This window comes from Acomys russatus, chromosome 7, assembly GCF_903995435.1.
Source record: "Acomys russatus chromosome 7, mAcoRus1.1, whole genome shotgun sequence".
In the NCBI taxonomy this organism is placed as follows: Eukaryota; Metazoa; Chordata; class Mammalia; order Rodentia; family Muridae; genus Acomys; species Acomys russatus.
Genome location: NC_067143.1, coordinates 7,308,285 through 7,314,917, shown reverse-complemented (window position 1 = coordinate 7,314,917; position 6,633 = coordinate 7,308,285). Strand labels below are relative to the sequence as shown.

General features: G+C 43.0%; 1 pseudogene; it reads left to right on the top strand.

Annotated features, from left to right (window-relative positions):
• Positions 1-247: 247 nt before the first annotated feature.
• LOC127192414 (40S ribosomal protein S3-like) lies at positions 248-5,637 on the top strand (annotated as a pseudogene).
• The last annotated feature ends 996 nt before the right edge of the window (positions 5,638-6,633 follow it).

The window sequence follows — 6,633 nt, the reverse complement described above, 5'->3', positions numbered from 1 at the left end:
CAATAAATCATTCTACTTTTAAATCATTCTATTTAAGTCATTGCAGCGAAAAACAGTGTAGAATGGAAGGTACGTAGTACTTGCAGAGTCAGTTATATAAATCAATAGAATCAAACAGAGGACCTAAAGGAAAGCTCATATGGAGATGGCCAACATGTTCACAAACATGCCAAAAATATAAATGAAAGTAAAGATAGGATGTGCACACTTCCATCTTGGAGCCCCTTCCTTTCTTTTCAGCAGTAAAATGGTGGTGCAGACTTCCAAGGAGAGGAAACATGGGGCTGATGGCATCTTCAAAGCTAAACTGAATGAGTTTCTCACTCGGAAGCGGGCTGAGGATGGCTACTCTGGTCTGAGTTAGATCAACTGTTATGGTCTAAGAATTTGGGGATAACCCACCATGAAAACCAAGCTCAAGACAAGCTAAAGTATTTTTATTCAGAAGCTGACATTTCATGGAGACATCTGGGTTCAGAATCCAGAACCGTGTCCTGAGGTCATAGCAGGGCAACTTTTTAAAGCGAAAAACCCACAAATGGCCAGAGCATCCAATTAGGTCCATGCACACCTGACATCTTAAGTGGGTTTCTGTCTCAGATGACTTCCTTGATAGCCAGGCCTGAGACAAGACCAGCTAATCAGAGCCCTCTTAGCGGCGTCTAAGCTTTCAGTTCCATCTAGGTGCTAAGTGACCAAGTGTGAGGTGAGATAGCGTTGTTTAGACACATCTGGGACATTTGACTCTGAAGCTATCTCTGGAAATTAGCCTGTGGCTGGGAATTAGCCTGGTACAAAATAGAAACCATACCATGATGGAGTCTCAAGTTAAAGAGACCCCAACACAACTAGAACAAAATCATTATTTTATCAACCAGAACACAGAATGGTCCTGGTGAGAAAGGTCGTCAGATCAGACAGTTGACTGCACTAGTACAAAGGAGGTTAGGCTTCCCTGTGGGCAGTATAAAGCTTTACACAACAGAGGTTGCCACAAGAAGGCTGTGTGTCATGGCCCAGGCAGTCTCTGCTTTACAATCTCCTAGGGAGGACTTTCTTTGTGAAGGGCCTGCTGTGGTGTGCTTCAGTTCATTACGGAGAGTGGAGCCAAGGTCTATGAGATTGTGGTGTCTGGGAAGCATCAAGGACTGACAGCCAAGTGCATGAAGTTTGCTGATGTTCTGATGGACCACAGTAGAGACCTTGTTAACTACAATGCTGACACTGACCTTGGCCATGTGCTCCTCAGACAGGGTGTGCTGGGCATCAAAGAGAAGATCATAGTGCCCTGGAACCCAAGTAGTAAGATTGGCCCTAAGAAGCCTCTACCTGATCAAGTGAGCATTGTGGATCCTAAAGAAGAGATCTTGTCCACCACCTCCATCTCAGAAAGGTGGGAAGCCAGAGCCATCCACCACGCCCAGGTCAGTTCTTACAGTGGTAACAGGGTCTTGGCAGCTGCATCTAGGAGCTGAACGCTGTCCTGTAAAGACATTTAGATTGTGTTCAGTGTTCACACTGACTGGGTTATGTTGGCCTGTGGAGCATTGCTGGTTTAAGCTAGAGAGCATGAGCAGAGCTGAACAGAGAAGTCGTGGGTCCCTGAAGGCTGTTGGCTACAGGGCAGCACCTTGACCCCATGCTCAGGTTTAGAAGAGCGGTTTGGTGTTGGTGATCATGGTGGGACCCTGGTCCTCACATATTGTTGAGCAGTGTCCCCAGCCTGGAGTGATTTTTCCCCTGACATGTAAGAAATCTTTGGTGAGCCAGCAAGATGTCTCAGTGGGTAAAGGTGCTTTCTATGAAAGCCTGTGTATGGTGGTACACACTCACTCCTGCACTTAGAAAGTAAACTAGTGTCTGTATTTTGCCAGGCTACGCTAAATTTTAGCCTCAGCATCCCTAAAAAAAAAAAACAGGCTTTTCTGATGCCATTGAGCTTTAGACTCAGAAGTTTGAAATGTAAAGCTGCCATTAGAATCCACATTTCTATGTGCCGTACTTAGCCATTATGTCTTGAGAAATATGAAAACTTCAGAAATTTTCTGTGATTTATTTGCCATAAGGTCTTAAAACATTTGCTATTGGTGTGTGTTTTGGGAGGAATTAAAGGTAGCTTGGAAATTTAAACAATAAAAAAGGAAAAGGAAGAAAAGAAAAAAACGGAATCTTCAATAAATGGTATTGGGAGAACTGGACATCTCCACATGGAATCATGGGAGGAGCCCTATCTCAAAAAAAAATCAACTTAAAACTAATCAGAGATTCTAAAGTGGGACTTGAAACCCCCCAAAATATTAGGGGAAACATTTTAAGATGTAGGCATAGGCACAAACTTTCTGAAAAGAACTCTAACACTCTAAGAAGAGAAGGAGGGCATTACATGAAGTTAATTCCTCTGCACAGCATAGGAAACAACTGCGTGATGAAGCAGCCTATAAAGAAGGAGGAAACTCTTTGTGAGGTATACATCAGGCAGGGGGTTAGTATCTAGAACACATAAAGAGATTAAATTAACTAAACAAAAAACCCAACAACCCAATCAATAAATAAGCTAATGAAATTGGACAGACCATTCTCAAATGATGAATAGACATTTGGATAAGTGTTCAATATTCTTAGCCATCAGAGTGATGCAAATTATAACCATATTGAGATTTTTGTCATCTCAGCCCAATTAAGAAGCCAAAGCAATAAATGCTGACCAAAGTGTGGAGTTAAGGGAATGTTTATAAACTGACAAGAGGAATGTAAATTTGATCAGCCACTGTGGAAATCAGTATGCAGCTTCAAAAAAAAAAAGAAAAAACTGTACAACTCCTTTTAACACATTCAAATGACTCTAAATCAGCACAGTACAATGATGCCTGCATATCTCTGTGCATTGCAGCACACTAGCCAGACCAGTGTCCATTAACAGATGAACAGGTAAAGAAAATATGTATATACACAATGGAGCTTTCTTCCTTCGTAAGCAAAAATGAAATCGTGTCCTTTGCAGGAAAATTATGTAACTGAAGATCATCATTTGAAGTAAAATGATCCAGACACAGAAAGACAAAAATTAAATGATTTCTTTTACATTTAAGTCCTGGAATTCTGTCATACACACACACTGACACATACACACACACACGTGTGCACGTCAACACAGGCATGCACACATGAACACTCAGCGTAAAAGCAGAAGGAAGGCTGGAGGAAGGACAGACATTGCAGGGAATGGGGTAAGGGAAGAGAAGGCAGTGACTGTGGTGAGTGTGGTCAACACACGATATAATTGAAAGAAACGGACCTTAAGAGATGCAGCACAGTGAATTTATACCCACATAAAATCCTCTGGGAAAGAAAATGACTAACTTAATTGTAGCAATTGTTCTACAATTGCCTTTAAATGCCACTACTCATTATATTGGTAAAAATTCATAGGCTGTACAATGGTTTCTGTTGGTGAAACTGAAGAAACGGGCATTCGGATGGACTCACTGGCAGAAAGAGGACCAGTGCCTCCGAAAATAGCAAAATGGCAATATCTCAAAGGGCGTTAATATGTGCTGAGCTTTTGATCCACAAATCTAACATAAGGATCTATCCTGGAGACACAGCTACACAACCAGATGGTAAACACTCAAACCGTGTCACTCATGTGACATTATTTATCATAAAAGAACAGTGTAAATTAATTATATAATTAATATATAAGTAAAATGTATAAAATACTAGTCAGACTTGAAAATGAAGAGAGGGAAGATTAGAGGGAGGAGGAGGAAAACTCTGTAAAACTAATACGTTCTAAAACTCAGACTAGATGAAGAAAAATAAGATAAAATAAATGAGGTCCCAGCACAGCATTTTCATATGGCACCTTTTATATAATAAAAGAAAAGGCATTCCCCCAGGAACTCTCCAGCCATGCCAGCCAGGAAGGCAGGTAGGCTAACTGCAGATCTTCACTTTCCATCCCTTCTAGTTACCTAGACACATCCCCAGCTCTGCTATGGTGTCTCCTCACTCTCTGCCACCATTCCCAGCACCCTGCTCTCCTTCCTTCTGTGGATCCACTCAGCCCCTCCCTCCTATACCATCCACATTCCTAAGTGTCAGCTCCCAATATAGCAGAACACATTTTACCCATAACCCTGGTGGCCATACCTAGGAGGATCCCAGAAGAATTCTCTACCAGGAAACACATGACCACCACATCCTCCTTAAGAACCTTAAGGTCCTCCTTAAGAGAGGAAAATAGAAATCAAAGAAAGAAATACCCACCCAACAAAAACAAGACCACACAGATATCAGCACCTAGAGTTACAAACATTCCAGACTCAGATGCATAGACACTGGTGAAAAAACACACTCAGTAACAGCTAAGACAATATGCCTCACCTAAAGCCCAGAAATCCTACCTCAATAGGCTCTGAGAATTGTGACATAGCTGAAGCAAAAGACAAAGACCTTAAACTAGCTTTTATGAATATGATAGAGGCCCTTAAAAGGGAAACGATAAGTCTCTTGAATTCTATGAAAACACAAGCAAATCATATGGAAAATGAATAAAACAGCTCATTACCTGACAGATCAAAGATGCTGGTGGGCTATAGACTCCACAGACCCACCTACCTGATGCCATGGCACAGCATGTGGACAGAGAAGGTCATCCAGCCTACAGCTGGAGCCACTACAATGAGAAAGTATGTGGTGGGCAGATGGGAGAGAAAGAGAAGCAGAACAATTTGAGCATCATGAAGAGAGAGGAACTGGAGACACGAGGGTGGAGAGGAATATCCTGTGATGAATAACCAGTCCCACCACCTGAGGCCATGGTGAATTCCCATCCCATGCTGCCACTGAGAGCCATGCCTGGGTCCATGACCATACAGGAGCAGGGGTTGGTGTTGATGTACATGGCTCATATTGCTGCTAGAGACCATGGGAACATCCCTGGAATGGGCAGTTTTCTGGGACTATGTAGATGTCCAAGGGTTGTGTAGAACTGTGGTACCCCTCACTGGCTGCAGCGCTCTAAAGATCTGGCCCCACCACTTACCATTGGCAGCACTTAGGAGAACAGACCCTGTGCCTTGCCCTTGCAACACAGTGAAGCTGTCCCTGGTGACAGGAGCATGGATAAGCCAGCCTCAAGAGCTGACCCTACCACTTGTCTGCCATGGAGTGGCACAAGCATGGATGTGATGCCTCCTCCCCACCTTGCCCCTCACCAGTCAAGACAGTTGAGAAAGATGACCCTAAAGTCATGAGAGCTGGTGAACTATCCCTGCCCCTCATTGACTGTAACACTTGGGAGAGTAGTCCCTGTACCTGAAGCTGGCCCTGATGGCAAAGGCATGGGAAAGTCAGCCCCAAGTGTGTGAGAGCAGAAGAGCTATCCCAGCCCATAGATGACTGCAGCATTTGGATGAGTGGACTCTGCACCTCGACTGGGAAGCAGAGTAGAACTGGCTATGGAACTGTAGGTGCTGGTAAACCAGCCCCAAGGGCATGAGAGCAAGAGAGCTGATCCTGCCTCCTGCTTATGGTAGCATTGGGAGGCTAGCAGGAGCAGAGCTGGAGAGCTCGTCCTTGGCCAGTGGACTGAGCAGCTCAGCTACCACCCAGGCCCAGATTCAGAGCTTTTAGTAGGTCCACCCCAACATCTACATCACCTGTGAACTGCTGGGGTTTGTGAAAGGGCCCGTCCTGATTATCCGAAGATGCAGTATCTGAATGATACATGGCAACAAAAGGATGACCAGACAGAGTACCAGTGAGAATCCAATATTGATAGTGCCACAGAAGCCAGAGATCTCCAACCAGATCAATGACTCATTGCAATGAAGATGTGTGGACAGAGAGGTGTACTGTGGGACACATTGTGACGCACTACAGCCTCCACAAGGAGATGTTTTCTATGCTTTGTTTTGTCTTGTTTGTTTTTTTGTTCGTGTATGTGTGTTTTATTCTGGGGAAGGTTGCAAGGGCAGAGGGTGCATAATGAGGGACAGAGAGGTGAGTAGGACTGAGGTGCATAATGCGAAACTCACAAAGAATCAATAAAAGGTTTTTAAAAAGAAGAAAAAAATTTAAACTGAGGAAACCCTAGAAATAAAAATTTTAAGAACTTGAACGGGAACCTCAAAAACAAGCTTCAACAACAGAATACAAGGGATGAATGAGAGAATCTCGGGCATTGAAGAGACAGTAGAAGAAATGGATACCTCAGTCAAAGAAAATGTTAAATTGAAAAAAACTCCAGGCACAAAATATCCAGGAAACTCAAGACTCTATGAAAGGACCAAATCTAAAGAAAATAGAAATAAAGGATGGAAAAGAAACCCAGGTCAAAAGGCCCAGAAAGTATTTTCAACAAAATCATAGAAGAAAACTTTCCTAACCTAACAAAGCTCTGCCTATCAAGGTACAAGACCCATACAGAACACCAAATAAACTGGACCAGTAAAAAAGACCCCTTGGCACATAATAACCAAAATACTAAATCTACAGAACAAAAAAAAAAAAACAAATATTAAAAGCTGTAAGAAAAAAATGCCAAGTAACATATAAAGACAAATGTATTAGAATAACACCTGACATGCTGGGCACAGTGGTGCACACTTGTAGTCCCAGCACTTGGGG